General features: G+C 32.8%; 1 long non-coding RNA gene across 1 annotated transcript; it reads right to left on the bottom strand.

Moving 5' to 3' along the window:
• Positions 1–7,594: 7,594 nt before the first annotated feature.
• LOC126602299 (uncharacterized) lies at positions 7,595–11,285 on the bottom strand. Its single transcript, XR_007616072.1, has 2 exons — positions 11,233–11,285; positions 7,595–10,327 (listed from the first exon to the last, which is right to left on the bottom strand). It is a non-coding gene; the product is annotated as an uncharacterized LOC126602299 (long non-coding RNA).
• Between the last annotated feature and the right edge of the window lie 7,143 nt (positions 11,286–18,428).

Here is an 18,428-nt window from a genome sequence, read left to right as displayed (position 1 = left end):
TTTTTTTTCAATAATGTTCTCTTGTTAAACTAATATTAGAATTTTCAATCACCTTTTTAACAATCAAAACCTAGAAAGAGGATGAGCCACTAAGACAAAAGCTAGGTAAACAAGAAAGAAGGAGAGGTTATAAAGAGGAAAACTGTGTCTAAGATTTGGTAATCTAAGTCTTGCTTCTTTTGGTTGGCTCGATTGTATTAGCATGCGCTTTACTAGTCATTTCTCTCGTTCCTTTAATCCTATCACTAGTACTTGAATCTTAAGTCACAATCATGTCTCACTCCAAGTATAAGGACCGTTTCATGTTTTTTCCCCGAATTTCATTAATTCTAGGTTCAATGAAACTAAACCAAGCATTTAGTCAATAATCAATAAGATTATTGGTCTGGATTCACAGTATGACAACAAAATAGGCTAACAAAACACTTGTCTATTTTTGTTAGTGGAATGATAGTCACACGATCTTTTTACACACCATTAATTAATCATGTACAATGTTTTCATTTGATTTATTCAATTTGTGATAAAAAATAAAAAGAAGTGTATAGGATATAAAGAGAGTATGATTACCATTTTCCTATTGGTTATTAAATCCATGCACACAAAGGTACTAATGGATCCAATCCCAAATTAAACTTAATTCTGTGTCCCATCTCTCAATTTCCCAACGAGAAGGTGCTCACATCCTAGTTTTTGGTTGGTGGGCAGTCCTTCTTAGATTCATATACATCCAAAGGGGTTACCTTTCTATAAGATAGATATATGGTTAGGGTTAGGTAGGCCTGGCAATTCCTGACACGACCCGATAACCCGACACGACACGACACGAAATTAACAGGTGTTCGAGTCGACACGATAACGAAACGGGTCGTTATCGGGTAACCCGATAAGCACCTGTTAAGATAACGGGTTTGTTCGGGTATACACGTGGGTAACACGATAAGCAGAATATTAATTTAATAATTTATAACCCTAAAAAAATACTATAATAATTATATATATATTAATTTAACAATTTTATACCCCTAAAAACTATAATAATTATATATATATATATATATATATATATATATTAAATTAACTATAATAATTATAATAATTATATATACTATAATAATTATACCCAAAATATTAACTATAATAATTATATATATATATATATATATATATATATTAAATTTTATACCCCTAAAAACTATAATAATTATACATACAAAATAAATAGATTTAAATCTACTTAATAAATATATATATATACACACACACACCATTGAACTTCATGGGATACTAATTATACGAAACTAATTTCAACGATCTAACCGTCAAACATGTTTGTATATACTTCGAGATCGCATACGCCAAAAATTGCAAAAAACAAACATTCAGAGAGCAAGTAACGGGACAAAACTTTTTGACGGTTATAAACGAAAAATCACGATTTAACGGTCATTTTAACTCCGATTTTGATGATTTTTTACAACCACACTCCTTGACCCTATATGAATACAATGATTGAATTCGATCTTCAATTTAAAATATTTACACTAGTGGATACCACAAAATCTTATGTTATACTTAATAAAAGTATGAATAAACTCTTAAGTATTAGTGAATCTATTGTTTTGATGGGATACTCATTCTACAAAACTAGTTTCAATGATCCAACCGTCAAACATGTTTGTATATACTTTGAGATCGCATACGCCCAAAATTGCAAAAAACAAACATTCAGAGATCAAGTAATTGGACAAAAGTTTTCGACGGTTATAAACGAAAAATCACGATTTAACGGTTATTTTAACTCCGATTTTGATGATTTTTTACAACCACACTCCTTGACACTATATGAATACAATGATTGAATTCGATCTTCAATTTAAAATATTTACACTAGTGGATACCACAAAATCTTATGTTATACTTAATAAAAGTATGAATAAACTATTAAGTATTAGTGAATCTATTGTTTTGATGTGATACTCATTCTACGAAACTAGTTTCAAAGATCCAACCGTCAAACATGTTTGTATATACTTCGAGATCGCATACGTCAAAAATTACAAAAAACAAACATTCAGAGATCAATTAACGGGACAAAACTTTTCGACGGTTATAAAAAGAAAAATCACGATTTAACGGTCATTTTAACTCTGATTTTGATGATTTTTTGCAGCTACACTCCTTGACCTTATATGAATACAATGATTGAATTCGATCTTCAATTTAAAATATTTACACTAGTGGATACCACAAAATCTTATATTATACTTAATAAAAGTATGAATAAACTATTAAGTATTAGTGAATCTATTGTTTTGATGGGATACTCATTCTACGAAACTAGTTTCAAAGATCCAACCGTCAAACATGTTTATATATACTTCGAGATCGCATACGTCAAAAATTACAAAAAACAAACATTCAGATATCAATTAACGGGACAAAACTTTTCGACGGTTATAAAAAGAAAAATCACGATTTAACGGTCATTTTAACTCTGATTTTGATGATTTTTTGCAGCTACACTCCTTGACCTTATATGAATACAATGATTGAATTCGATCTTCAATTTAAAATATTTACACTAGTGGAAACCACAAAATCTTATATTATACTTAATAAAAGTATGAATAAACTATTACGTATTAGTTAATCTATTGTTTTGATGGGATACTCATTCTACGAAACTAGTTTCAAAGATCCAACCGTCAAACATGTTTGTATATACTTCAAGATCGCATACGTCAAAAATTACAAAAAACAAACATTCAGAGATCAAGTAACGGGACAAAACTTTTCGACGGTTATAAACGAAAAATCACGATTTAACGGTCATTTTAACTTCGATTTTGATGTTTTTTTACAACCACACTCCTGGACCCTATATGAATACAATGATTGAATTCGATCTTCAATTTAAAATATTTACACTAGTGGATACCACAAAATCTTATACTATACTTAATAAAAGTATGAATAAACTATTTAGTATTAGTGAATCTATTGTTTTGATGGGATACTCATTCTATGAAACTAGTTTCAATGATCCAACCATCAAACATGTTTATATATACTTCGAGATTGCATACGCCAAAAATTGCAAAAAACAAACATTCAGAGATCAAGTAACGGGACAAAACGTTTCGACGGTTATAAACGAAAAATCACAATTTAACGGTCATTTTAACTCTGATTTTGATGATTTTTTACCACTACACTCCTTGACCCTATATGAATACAATGATTGAATTCGATCTTCAATTTAAAATATTTACACTAGTGGAAACCACAAAATCTTATGTTATACTTAATAAAAATATGAATAAACTCTTAAGTATTAGTGAATCTATTGTTTTGATGTGATGCTCATTCTACGAAACTAGTTTCAATGATCCAACCGTCAAACATATTTGTATATATTTCGAGATCGCATACGCCAAAAATTGCAAAAAACAAGCATTTAGAGAGCACGTAACGGGACAAAACTTTTCGACGGTTATAAACGAAAAAATCACGATTTAACGGTTAATTTAACTCCGATTTTGATGATTTTTTACAACTACACTCCTTGACCTTATATGAATACAATGATTGAATTCGATCTTCAATTTAAAATATTTACACTAGTGGATACCACAAAATCTTATGTTTATACTTAATAAAAGTATGGTATAGTACTATTGTTTTATTTTTTTTCATAATTATTTTGGTAAACTTCTCATAATTTGAATGATTTTTAATGTTTGGTTTTTTTATGCTTAGTTTATGCAGAAGATAGTTATGACGTGGAAAACCTTACTGAAAACATCATCAACATAACTCTTGAAGGCAATAGATCAAGCCAAAGTTCCAATGCAATTTCATGATGATCGATGTAAATCGAGGATTTTGTAAATTGAGGTTTAAACTTTTGAGAAAGATTTCACAACCTTGAAAACAAAAACTGTTTCATTTTGCATATCCTTGCACATTTAAAATTTGTAATAGATTAGTAGTGTATGTATTATTTTTTTATTAGGCTACTTAAACGACAAATGTGTTTTAATGTTTTGAAGTAATATTTATGTGGCAATGTGTGGTATGTGCAAATTTAAGAAAAAAAATATTTTTTTCTTAACGGGTCATAACGGGTCATAACGGGTCGGGTCACTTTACCCGTTGGGTAAAGTGACACGACCTGTTAAGGACCCGTTAAGATAACGGGTGTGACACGACACGACCCGTTAAGATAACAGATGTTACACGAAAACGACACGAACACGACTGACACGACCCGTTTGCCAGGCCTAGGGTTAGGTCCACCCATTGACGTCCTGCAAAATGCAGTATTGCAGCTGTACTCATATGGAACGCAAATGGAGCCTTTTACATTTAATTTATTGAGAAACGAAGAAAAAGAAAAATTAAAAGCCCTGCATACAACTTTCGTCTGTTTGTTGCTTCACATTAAATTTGCAATTTAATTATGTGACCAAACAAGACAAAGAAACGATATTCTGAAATTGCAAACCCTATTAATTAAAGAGTGCTAGTATAGTTGAAGTGTGGTAGGCCTTTTAAAAGCTTCTCTCTTTCTCTCTCGCTTTCTGCTGTCGGTCCAGGTGCTAATGAACAGTTTCACAGGCGCGGAGGACCCCTACCAGAAAGCAACCTTTACAGTTTATACTGCATGCGTCATGCATGCATTCAAGAAATCGAGGTTAAAAAAAAAAAAGCTTTAATTTGAATGAACGTTTGATCCAGAACATTCATCATACTTTTTCAGTCCCATATCAATTGCGAAGTTTTAGATTTCAGTAACCCTCAGAGGATTCGTTCTGGTGTATTCTCATTCAGGTGCTAGCAGAACCACTGTTTGATTAGGACAACTATCTTGCTAGTAAGTTAAGGTGAATGATGGGTTATCTATTTGTTGCAATTGTCGGTGTTTTAGTGACTGTCAACATTAACTTAGCAGTTCAACATGTGCATGTGGGGTTTTATACAAAAGACCTCCATGCAATTTGTAGTTGAACCATTCAATATAAACTGAGTTTGATTTAAAGAAAAAACTAGGATCCAGTCCCTTAGTCACCAATATTCATAGATTGAAACTTTATTGGTTTTCAGTTTTTTATGAAAGTCTCTTAGCTTTGTACACCTCAACATTTTACTACTAAAATACTTCCATGCCATCTTTTTATTTATTTTTACAACAAATTTTAATTTATAATTTCTCCCACATTATCACGTTTGTAACTAAAAATCCCAAAATTCTCTCACTCAAATTTATGTTTATATTCAAATTCAACATTATTATATTGAATATGTATCTTCAAATTTAAATTTCGCCAAAAAATTTTCTAACTTTTTTTTTTCTCCATGACCATCATATTGCAAAATGATAACAAATGACCATTGTATTGTTATGAATGCAATTTTAATTTCATTGGGTACATTCTCTTCTCTTGTTCCTTAATCCATGTACCCAAATTTTATTCTATATACTACCATTGTAACTTTTTCTTCTAAATTTTTTTGTACCCATATATGTATAACTTTTTCTTATAAGATTTATGTATTATGTACCCTTAAGTAATTTGGTCTTATGGTTTGCTTCCATTTTTCTATCATTTAATCATTTTTTACAATAGGAATTTATATGGGTACATTGTTTGTTTTTGTTGTTGTCACATATGGGTTTTAATGTTGAAATTGTATATGGGTACATTCTTGTGAATTACTATAATTGTACATGGGTACTTTTTCCTATAAGATTTATATAGTATGTACTCTTAAGTAATTTGGTCTTATGGTTTGCTTCCTTTTTCTATCCTTTAATCATTTTTTACATTAAGACTTTATATGGGTACATTGTTTTTTTTTTTTTTTGTTGTTGTCACATGTGGGTTTTAATGTTGAAATTGTATATGGTACATTCTTGTGTACTATTATTGTACATGGGTACATTCTTATGGGAAGATTTATCTTTTATCATGACATTCAATAGAGAAACATTTTTTTTCATAACTTATTTTCCACATTTAAATCACCAATTTTTAATTGGTTTAAGGTTTTCTAAGGGTGGAGTTTGTTGTTTAATCCCATAAACGTTAAATTTCAAATCTTATAGGACTTTATATCCCATAAATGTGGTAACTTATTTTATTTAATTGCTTTAAATGTTCGGACAAAAAAAAATTGCTTTATAGGATGTCTATATTACAATATTCAATATAATGTTTAATTTAAAATATAAAATAGTTGATATGGATATTGATTAATGCTAATATGATGATGTGTACAAAGTCAAAGGACTTTGATCAAAATCTAAAAACTAATAGGGTTTCAATCAATGTACACTAGTGATTAGGATCGCATCCAAAGTATCCCTTGATTTACTGTCGAATTTTACATTCTTCAACATAAACTTCTCGAGGATAAATATGTTATTATATAGTTAGTTCAACCATGTGCGCCTACATGACTGTAATTAAACTACACCAAAGGGGTGTGTAATTTATATATGGTAACACTACACCCATCAATGTCTAATTATCAACTATCAATTATTTACATAACCGACTACGTTAGCATTTCTATTCATGAGCACCTTTTTTGACATCTGAAATTCTAGTACCAAGAAATTTTAAAGCGAAACACCGATAAGTTGCTTAATAGGGTTTTTCCCCTTTCATACCACACAATGATCACCAAATGTTAATTCTAATTTAATTCTTGTTGACTACAATAACTACATCACATGATCGTTGCAGCACAACAACATAGAAAATAAAACTGAAGGTCGTATTGCTTGCAGTTTGTTATGTATTGTTTATCAAAGAAAAAGCAACACATTAGGTGAAGTGTACTTGTTGCTTTTGAAAATTCTTGTTCGGGATTCAAGGAACCTTGTTATTAGGTAAATAACAAAACCTACCAATCTATCACATCTACAAGCATTATTCGAGACAGAGTATATTGGCAAGCTATTGCGATGTATAACAATGTTGCACTATATAGGTTGTGGGGTTTCAAACTACTTTCTAGCTACACTGCACGTACGATTCTGAAACAACCAAAGCATCAATTACCATATGGGTAATGCTAGGGAGCTCAAATTTTTTAAACCAAAATTTGCAAACCAAATAATGTGGTTATAGATGATTGGATTATTCATTAAGTATCGATTAATGTGCTTGTTTCTTATTGGTGACACATCAATTGCACTAGTACAGAAAACACTTTGTGTGACGTAAGTCCTTCGTCGCGCAAAGTCAAACTATCGTCGCGCAAAAATTTGTGCGACGAACCTTCGTCACGTGCCAAGCCTGTGAAAGCAGGGTTTGAGCGACGAAGAAATAATGTATGTCACGCAAAGTGGGTTTGCGTGACGCACAATCCTATGTCACACAAACCCACTTTGTGCGACGTAGAATTATTGGTCATGCAAACCCACTTTGCGTGACGCATTTCCCTACGTCACGCAAAGACATTTTGCGTGACCTATGCAACTTCTTCGTCAGGCAAACTTTTTTTTTTTTTTTTTTGGGACAAAAATATTTTTGATTTAATTTTTAATAAATATTGTAATTCAATTCTAAACAATAAATAATAACCAATAAAAAGTATTTAATTGTAAACTATATGAAAATGTACATACAAGATGTACGAACAAAAAAAGAAAAAACTACAATAAGTAGTCTTCTAGGTTTGATACATCAAACTACTAGGTATCAGCTAGACGAAGTGGCTAGGAGGTCAAAGGTGGGGGAAGATTGTAAAACTTTATTAGCCTATATAGATTAAAACACATGTAAGTAACTAACCTGGAGACGCCATGCGTGAAACCTTGGTGTGCAAAGAATCTTCTACGTTGTACTGATCCTTAGCAATCAAACCGTATGGGGAGTTTGTGAATATTGCGTATTTTAGCAAACGCAGGGACCTTCACTTATATAGGCATATTTACCTAATAGGCTTAGCCCATCATTGAGACCTAATAGGTAACTGAATATGTCTATATCTCCTTAACCAATCAGGATTAGGAACCCCTTTAGCAAGAATAACAACTTAATATTACATTCCTTTTGCAACCGGAAAAGTCCAAGTTAATTCCCTAATCCTATAACTTGATCCTCAAGTAACGTACAATGATTGTGAGACCACAAAACCTTGTGAGAACCGGATTTTACTCCAACATTCTCCCACTTGGTCGAAACAAGCATTGTATGAAACTTAACTTAAGAGAAAACAAATCAGGATTACTTTAGTGGCCATGGAAATCACTTAAACTCAAAGTTCCTTATAGCTTCTGTGAATTAGCACAATCACATAGAACTAACAAGTCTATTGGACAAGAGCAACGTCCATAGTCTTCATAATCACATAAGTGAGCATGGTTAATCACATGAAACATCAATAAGTGAGAAAATCGAAATATAAATATCAGACTTGACGTAATATATTGATATTTTAATTTCTAAGGTCCTCCTTGATCAGACCATGGAAGTCTGCTTAATGCTTCAACCGAAGCCCTCCAAAACTATTAAAAAAATGAAGAATAACGACTGAAACCTTATGTCCAAAACCCAGTCAGTGCTAGCATGATGACTGGTGTAACTGTATCAGAACACCTTAGTTTTCTACTCTTAATGAAAACAGTATCTGAAAACATTCTTCATATCATCTTGTAAATGCTTGTGACTTTAAAGCATTAACTTTACTTTTTACTTGATAGCTGCATTCAAACAGTCACACAAATATATAAAACAATCAACAAGTTCATAATAAAAATAATTGAAAATGCTTCAAACTTTATAATCCAAACTCACGAACCAACCAAAACTAATAGTTTTACTGACTTAACTCCAGAATCAATGCAAGGGAACTAACTAAAATAAATGAATCTCCCACTAATTCAGTGCATCAAAATCGAAAACTAAGCCCATGCTTTTCACATGCACATGGAACGCTGCATTAGGAAGAGCTTTATTGAGTGGATCAGCCAACATTGACTGCTGAAGATTTAAACAAACAATAAATACTTAATCCCCATAAACTTCAAAACATAATTAACTTACACCTACGGGCAAGAAAGTTAATATGTATGTGGCACTAAAATACATAGTTATAAGAATTACTTTCATGAAAAAATTTCCACACTTACGAGCAAGAAGAAAACCTTCCACAAATTCTTACAGTATATATTCCATACCATGCTATTGTCTAATTGAACCAATTAAAATAATCCACACTTACGAGCAAGAAGATTATCGTAATCGTTATAATTAAAACAACACAATTTGATCAATAGGACTTTGGATTTAGAGACCACTCAAATCAATTAAGCCGCTACGGCTTGCTTAATCGATATCAACCAAGTGATACCTAAAAACTTGATCATATATTACTTTATGCATGTCATATTATTAATCTTTATATCAGACATGTCTTTCTAGAACCTGGAAACAATCCATCATGCAAATATATGTCCAGTTTCAATGTCTTTCAATTAGTCCTTATATTGGCAATACGTTAATTAACACGGCATCCATGCACAACAATATAATAATGTAAACCCATCATCCACTTTGAATGCCAGATAATTGAAAAACATAGCAGCCATCATGCGTAATTATTTTAAGGCAAAAAACTGAACCAGAAAACTATAAACTAGAACATGATGAACGACAGAAAAGGAACTTTACCGAGTTTTCTAATTTAATTTTCTTTTAAGGTCTTAATCATACAAGCTACGCTCTGATACCACATGTAAAACTTTATTAGCCTATATAGATTAAAACACATGTAAGTAACTAACTTGGAGACGCCATGCGTGAAACCTTGGTGTGCAAAGAATCTTCTACGTTGTACTGATCCTTAGCAATCAAACCGTATGGGGAGTTTGTGAATATTGCGTATTTTAGCAAACGCAGGGACCTTCACTTATATAGGCATATTTACCTAATAGGCTTAGCCCATCATTGAGACCTAATAGGTAACTGAATATGTCTATATCTCCTTAACCAATCAGGATTAGGAACCCCTTTAGCAAGAATAACAACTTAATATTACATTCCTTTTGCAACCGGAAAAGTCCAAGTTAATTCCCTAATCCTATAACTTGATCCTCAAGTAACGTACAATGATTGTGAGACCACAAAACCTTGTGAGAACCAGATTTTACTCCAACAAAGATTAGGTGCTGGCAGCTGGATTTTAAGACCGGACATCGCTAAGGCCTGTAGAATCATACTCATCTGGTCGTCCTGGGTCCTAATCTGGGTCTTCATCTGCTCGCCCTAGGCCTTCATCTGCTTGTTCTTGGCCCTCAGCTACAAACACTCTAGTAAGCAAACATTGTAATCAATCAATGGTACCAAAACTTCATTATATCAGTATGAACTAAAACATGGTGAACACTCTAGTAAACACTCTAGTCAGCAGACATTGTAAAGATTATCTAATATTATGAAATGTGAAAATAAAAAAGATTAATCCTCTCCAAAAGTAATTTTAGGGATTAGGAGCCTAGGGAAAACAAAATAAAGAATTACATGTTCACCTATCAAGATTATCATATTAAATTAGGATGACACAACAGTCCATTTCTAGTCATGCCCATTAAACAATAGTTAGCAAATTAGCAAAAAAATTTAATGCTCCACATAATCAATTAGGAACGAAGATTCCGCAATCTTAAAGATAGAAGCTGACTGGTGTTGATGATTTTGTGCTCCACAGAATCAATAGAAGCTGACCAGTGTTGATGATTTTGTGTGTACTGATTTCAATCAACTTATCAAAATTAAATGGCGGATCCCAATTTGAATCTGCACAACCCATCAAAGATACAGATAACAATGCATTAATAGTAATATGTTGATTGAGATTAAAACAAAATAGTTACCAGCTAACAGGTTTAAAATTGACACATAAGAAATGAAAATAAGATCATTTCTTTTTTGCCACTGTTGCTAGAATTCAAGTATTTACCACTAAGAAGATAATCCAGTGATGAATATGCATTGGCTGAGGCATGCCTAGTAAACACTCTAGTAAGAAACACAAGAACAAAAACAATAACAACAAAAACCCAGAAGACAACAAGCATATAAAAACTCAAACTTAAGCACATGAAAACACAAAAAGAATTCCATCATGCAATTCAAAAAGAATTCAGATGTACAAGGGACTACAAGCAGCGTGTTGCTTAACGCAGATGAGGGAATTGAAAATCTGGGTCAATACCTGCTAGTTGGCTGAGAATTGAAAATCTATACCAAAATATCTTCAAATTGCAAACAAGAAACAACAAAAATGAAATTCTTAAACCCTAAAATTCAGCCCATTTCGTAATAAATTATCCCAAATAAAAACCCTGATTCAATCTCCATTTCAAACTTAAAACCCTAAATCCCATTTACAAATTTTTAAACCTTGAAATCCATCACATGCCTTAGTAATTTATCCCACATTAAAACCCTAAATTCTAAAATTCATCTCAATTCACAATCAAAATCTTTAATTTCACAATTTCATAATTTGTAATTAGACTTACCTTCAAGGAGAGAGACAAGCATGACGAAGGGGTGGTGGCTGCCCGTTGTTTACAACGAGAGGGAGATAGATCTGGGTTCAAAAGAGAGGTTTAAGTTCAAAATAAAGAAGATGATGAGGAAGGCTACGGGAGAGAGAGGGAGAGAAAGGGCGAGATGATAAGGAAGGCTACGGGAGAAAGACCTAGTGATAGGGAGTCCGGGTATAAGAAAGGGCGCATGTCCGAACTTGGAAATTTAAAAAAAACTGCCTAATTTTTACAATTGCACGCCAATATTATAACAAATTGCGTGACGTAGGTATTCAAGTTGACGTCACGCAAATTATTTTTGTGCGACGACTACATTAAGGCGTCGCGCAAGGTATTTTTAAAAAAAAATTATTATAAAAATGACTGATTAAATGACTTTATTCCTTTCAAAATCAATTTTTTTTTTTACATAAAACCCACAATAATATATTTTTCTAACAAAAACTCGACCAGAACTACAATAATAAATTTAAAGCTACTTAATAAATATATATATCATTCAATTTCTTAAGTGTTATACATACAAAATAAATAAATTTAAATATACTTAATAAATATATATACCATTGAACTTGATGGGATACGGATTATACGAAACTAATTTCAACGATCGAACCGTCAAACATGTTGTATATGCGTCGAGATCATATACGTAAAAAATCACAAAAAACAAACGTTCAGAGATCAAGTAATGGGACAAAACATTTGGACGGTTATAAACGAAAAATCATGATTCAACGGTAGTTTTAACTCCGATTTTGGTGATTTTTTTACAGTTACACTCTTTGATCCTATATGAATACAATGTACTAATTTGATCATCAATTTAAAATATTTACGCTAGTGGATACCACAAAATCTTTTGTTAAACTTAATGAAAGTATAAATAAATTCCAAAAGTGTTAGTAAATCTATTATTTTGATGGGATACGGATTGTATGAAACTAATTTCAACGATCGAACTGTCAAACTTGTTTGTATATGCATCGAGACCGTATACGCAAAAAAATCACAAAAAATAAACGTTCGGATATCAAGTAACTGGACAAAACATTTGGACGGTTATAAACGAAAAATCACGATTCAACGGTAGTTTTAACTCCAATTTTGGTGATTTTTTACAGTTACACTCCTTGATCCTATATGAATACAATGAACTAATTTGATCGTCAATTTAAAATATTTACGCTAGTGGATACCACAAAATCTTTTGTTATACTTAATGAAAGTATAAATAAATTCCAAAAGTGTTAGTAAATCTATCGTTTTGATGGGATACGGATTGTACAAAACTAATTTCAACGATCGAACCGTCAAACTTATTTGTATATGCATCGAGACCGTATACGCAAAACATCACAAAAAACAAACGTTCGGATATCAAGTAACGGGACAAAACATTTGGACGGTTATAAACGAAAAATCACGATTTAACGGTAGTTTTAACTCCGATTTTGGTGATTTTTTTACAGTTACACTCCTTGATCCTATATGAATACAATGAACGAATTTGATTGTCAATTTAAAATATTTACGCTAGTTGATACCACAAAATCTTACTTGATGAAAGTAATAAAAACACTTTGCGTGACGCATTCACTATTACGTCGCGTAAAATGCCTTTACGTGATGCATTGACTTGTACTTTGCGCAAACAATCTTTACGTGACACATTGTCTACATGTCACGCAAACAGCCTTTGCGTGACGCATTCGCTGGTACGTCGCGCAAAGTTATATTTTAAAAAACCAAATAACATCCAAAATCCAAACCTAACCCCTCTGATTTTCTTTTCAATTCTTCCAAAATCCAAAAATGAACTTGTGGTTGATTGAAACGAGAATCAAAATTTATCTTTGTTTTGTGACTTTGTGCTTTTTCAGCTCTGCTTTTGGTTTCTCCTATATATTTATAGAGAGAGAGTATAGACTTCAAACTTTTAAATTAAGGAAAAAAATATACATTGCAATTTGTAAGGTTTGTTTTTGTGCAGGACAACATTTAAAGAATGCAGCAGCACAACATTTAAGGAAACAAATGCTGATTAAATGTCTTAAATGCTGATCATTGCTTGCAATTTCCTCCACCATCTTCTCAACCGCGGTACCTTTCCACATTAACAGGTCCCTCACATTCTCGTTGTATATTTCAAGTCCAGAGATTTTTATTGTAAAGTCTCTCTCCTGAGTTTGCAACCAAACAATCTGAGTACATTAGTTTCAAAGCAACAATCTTCACTATAACTTTCATAATTGTTATTAGTTTGTGATGATTAAACTTACATTGATTATATGATTGTAGATATCAATGACAGCTTTCTCTGTTATCCCTCTCATTGTGTATGTCTTCCCACTGCTCGTTTGTCCATAAGCGAATATATATGCAAGGCAATACATTATGGTTCTAAATTCTTGAGTAATGGAGAACCTGGAACAACCCAAAATGTGGACAAATCCACTAGAATGCAGGGCAATACATTATACCCTTTAAAATTGAAATTGCTTCCTCCAATGAATTAACATCCTTTAAACTTGGTAAGCAAAGATTTAATGAACATGAAATCAAATTAAACACCTAAAAATTATAAACACAACATCATAATTCAAAATTTGGTGGAGGAATAAAAGAACTCTTCAAATGAACATGCTAAGGTGATGCTTTCTCATCGAATAGTTATCTGACAGTATAAGATTTTCCATCCTCTCACTTGAAAATTTCAGTACCTGATTGAAGATCCAACATTTGTGCCAAGACAAAGGAAATATTGATGCCAGCTACATCAGATGGATATTCCCACTCAGCTCTAGTTCCATCTTGCTTGTGCAACAATCTTTGGAATGATTCCTACAAGATGATGAAATCAGAAACTTATTAACCCCTTCATGACTTCTACAAAAACATAGAACAAAGTAAATACTTAATTACAATACAAAGTCTTGCACGCCACTTCGAGAAGAAAATAATACTTTGACACCTATACCCATTAAAGCAGTGAAAGGAAATCTTTGTATGCATTCGCACATAGATCAAATCCAAACAAAATTAACACAAGTGCCTATGTAATGTATGCAATAAGCTAGCTAGAAGGTTTGAAACTGGTTTAAAAGTCGTCCACTTTGCGCGACGAATGTGACGTCACGCAAAATAGTTTTGCGTGGCGAATGAGACATTCGTCACACAAAGGTCGTTTGTGCGAAGCAATTTTGCTTCCTGCAATATTTTGGCGCGAAACCAAGGATGTTTACCGCTTTTTTCCAAACATTGCGTGACGAAGGTCTATGTACGTCGTGCAAAACGTTTTGCGCGACGAAGCATAAAGTCGAGCAAAACAGTTTTGTTTGCGCACAAAATTTTTGGGTGACGCACGTACATCTCCGTCACACAAAACTGTTTTGCGTGACGTTATGCTTCGTCGCGCAAAGTTCCGTCACGCAAAATTTCTTTGTGTGACGTTTTGTTGTCGCCATCGCACAAACATACTTTGCGCGATCGAATTTGCTTCGTCGCACAAGTTTCCATCATGCAAAACAGATTTTGTACTAGTGTTGGTTTGCAAATTTGGTTTAAAATTTTGGTTTCCCTAGGTACGTAGCTGCTTAATGATTAATTTGGACACCGCATCTATACAACTTTGATTTTCAATTTGTAGTTGAAAGATTTTCTTTGTTGAACACCATTTCTGCACCAATGCCACTAGGTAACCGCTTAAGGATTAGTTACCGATGGAGAAAGAGAAAAAAATGCAGTTTGTTTTGACGATGTTCTGATAATATCAATCAAATATTGACAATGTAACATATCAAAGTACCGGAAGTTCATAATGGATATGGAATCTAGCTACAAATACCTCACTGAAAACATAGTAACGTCGATGAAATGTATTTAGAATCCACCTTGATAGCCAATTTAGGTCGAAGATATAGTAACGTCGATGTTGTATGGAAAAAAGATTAAGCGACCCTAGCTCGAAATGAACAATGATGGAAAATAAGTCAATATCCACAGCCATTTACTCTGAAATTAATTTGAAATGCAAAACCTCCCATAATTGCATCTCAATATATAATATGTGTTTAGAAAACTCAGTTCACTTCCTTTTACCAATCATAGACCAATCCAAGTATTCAACCGTCAATGGTATCTCTATCTATGCATGAGAAGGTAAATTTAGACAAACGTACTTAACCTCCTCTTAAAGGGGAAATCAATCAAGGAAAGCCTCTTGAAACTTGGAGCCACACTAAGATACTCCACATACAGTACCTTACACATCTACTCAAGTTGACAATATATCGACATGATTTAAACTCAACTTCACGTCTACGTGTAGTTCTCACACCATGTGGTTCTATACAACACTACAAAAAAAAATAAAAATAAAAATAAAAAAAAACCTTGTCAGACATAAATTTTTTGTTAGGTCAAATGGGTTTTCGTTGTCTAAAACTTTAGGCCGTTGGGAAATGTTGGTTGAGCAAAAGCCATCACTTGAACTCCTACCCGACGAAAAGAAGTTATTTGCTGAGAAAATTGAGTTTGCCCAACGAAAGAAGTCATTGGGTAACGGTGTATTGACTGCCTTAATCTGATGAAAATATCTTACTCGACAACATCGTTTCGTCGCCTTACACCAAATTAAATACTCTTAAAATTTTGACCCGATGACATTTTCATCGGATAACTGTTTTAAACCAAAAAATAAAATAAAATAAAAATTTGCTCAACAAATATTCGTCAGGCTAACCTTTTTAATTTTTTTTGTGAATATATTGGGTATTAAAACAATATTTAATGTAAATAATTTATTTAATTCTAATTATATCAATCTAAAATACTAAATTAATGGAAACTTTAAAACAATATTTAATTACATTCAAAATAAAATTGTTCTTGCCACTTAGTACTAAGATCTAGTGGTATTCTTCTTCACTTGTGAGTGAGAGGTCTTAGGTTCGATTCTTGCCAAAGGTGAAATTTGAACCAGATTATTGTCAGCCCATTGTGATGCTAAGTCCATCCCCTCCCCTTAGTGAAGATAATGTCATTTGTTCAAAATGAATTTTTTCTTACAATTATGTAAAGAAAAAAACTAAACGAGAACCTAAACTACTTGTGTGGTTGCTAAGGTCGTAGAGGAATGGTGCCTGAAGGTCACTTGAGGGCTCATGAATGCGAATGACAAAAGTTGAGATTGCTTTGGTTATTCGAGCAATGTACTGTCTGATATATTCGTTACGATAGAGCACATTTTCTCGTTGACGAGCACCTTTTTCTCTTAGGTGCGCCTCTTTTTCTTTTTGGCGCTCAACTTATTCTCATCAACGCACTAGCTCTATCTCCACCTGGTACAATCTAGAAGACGTCTCGGTTGGAGGATGAGAGCTAGATGAATGAGAAGACCTTCGAGGTCCCAAAACCGACCCATTTATAAGCTGCGGACTTCTTTGTTTTTCTGTCACCCAACCCCGTCCAACAACAATTGTAAGACACATTTGGATCAGGTGTCAGATCTTCCATTAGGTTATCTGGTTGCTGCTAGGAGAGGTTGGCTAGGTACTTGTCCTTCTTCTACTTCATAGAAGTCTACAAGAAAAACTGAGAGAATCCAATTTATATTATCGATCATAATTTAAACATTGTTTATTGTAATGAAATTTAAATCTAAAATGTAGAACGAAACACTTTACATATATGTTGTCTTCAACCTAGTTGCCATAATTGGCATGCGTAACCCCCCAAACCTCCACTTCCGGCAAATGCAAACCACTCATTCGCCATTCCTCGGCGCAGTAAGATAAGAGTTGAGAATTTGAGTGATGAAGGTACAACTTCTTCTCCCATTACCTAATCTGAATGTTTGTTTTTAGTGACTTTTAGCGTATCCGATCTCGAAGTATATACAAATAAGTTTGATGGTTGGATTGTGGAAACTAGTTTTAGAATGCGAAATTCATCGAAGGAATTTAATATGCCAAACATGTCTCTCACTTTATATATCCACTTACCTGACAAAACAAAACCCTAAAACTAATTAAGCCTTTGTGTGATAGAACCTTTTATGGTTCGTTAGGCAAGATTTCACGCACTACACGCCAAATGTTTGCCTGACGAAATTAAGGACTCTTGCCCGACCAAATGTCTCTGTCAAACAAAACCCTTGACAAAACCCTAAATGTTGACCATGTTTGCTCGACCAACTTAAATTTTTGTCGAGTAAAACAACTTGACCCAATGAATTTGGGTTCGTCAGGCAAAATTTTGTAGGCAATAGTAATTTCTGGTAGTGCTAGTATTTAGATTTTTGGCTAGCTATAACATTTACAAATCAATCATAAATTTATTGTTTGTTGTTGAATACTCAATCATGGAGGATGGATTAAGGGAAATAATTTCGCACTTATTTCCCCCTTCTACATGCTCCTATCTATTTTTGTTCATTGATTCTCCTTTAATTTATTTGATTAAAAAATCAGAAATAAATAAAATTGTGTAGAGGGAGAATAGGAGTATGCGAAAATATGTATGATCATAATAGTTATCCCTTCATTAGCCAATTTATATGATGAATATATAGTGCAAAGTAACTCTCCTTCCCCTTCTCAAAATATGATTTAATTTCATGATATTATTCTAGTACATACCTCCTATCAAGGTACCTGACCTAATTAAAGTACATAGAGTTTAAAAAGAAGAAACAAAAATTCCAAAACCATCTACAATACAATTACAATAGACCCCAACTAATTACTTAATGCTACTTTTCTCACCGTGTATCTTTCTTCATAGAATGGAAGGTGTATAGATATATAATTATAATATATATATATATATATAGAGAGAGAGAGAGAGAGAGAGA

Source organism: Malus sylvestris, chromosome 15, assembly GCF_916048215.2.
Source record: "Malus sylvestris chromosome 15, drMalSylv7.2, whole genome shotgun sequence".
NCBI classification, from domain to species: Eukaryota; Viridiplantae; Streptophyta; class Magnoliopsida; order Rosales; family Rosaceae; genus Malus; species Malus sylvestris.
The sequence above is the reverse complement of the archived record's forward strand: the minus strand, read 5'-3'. Positions and strand labels throughout refer to the sequence as shown.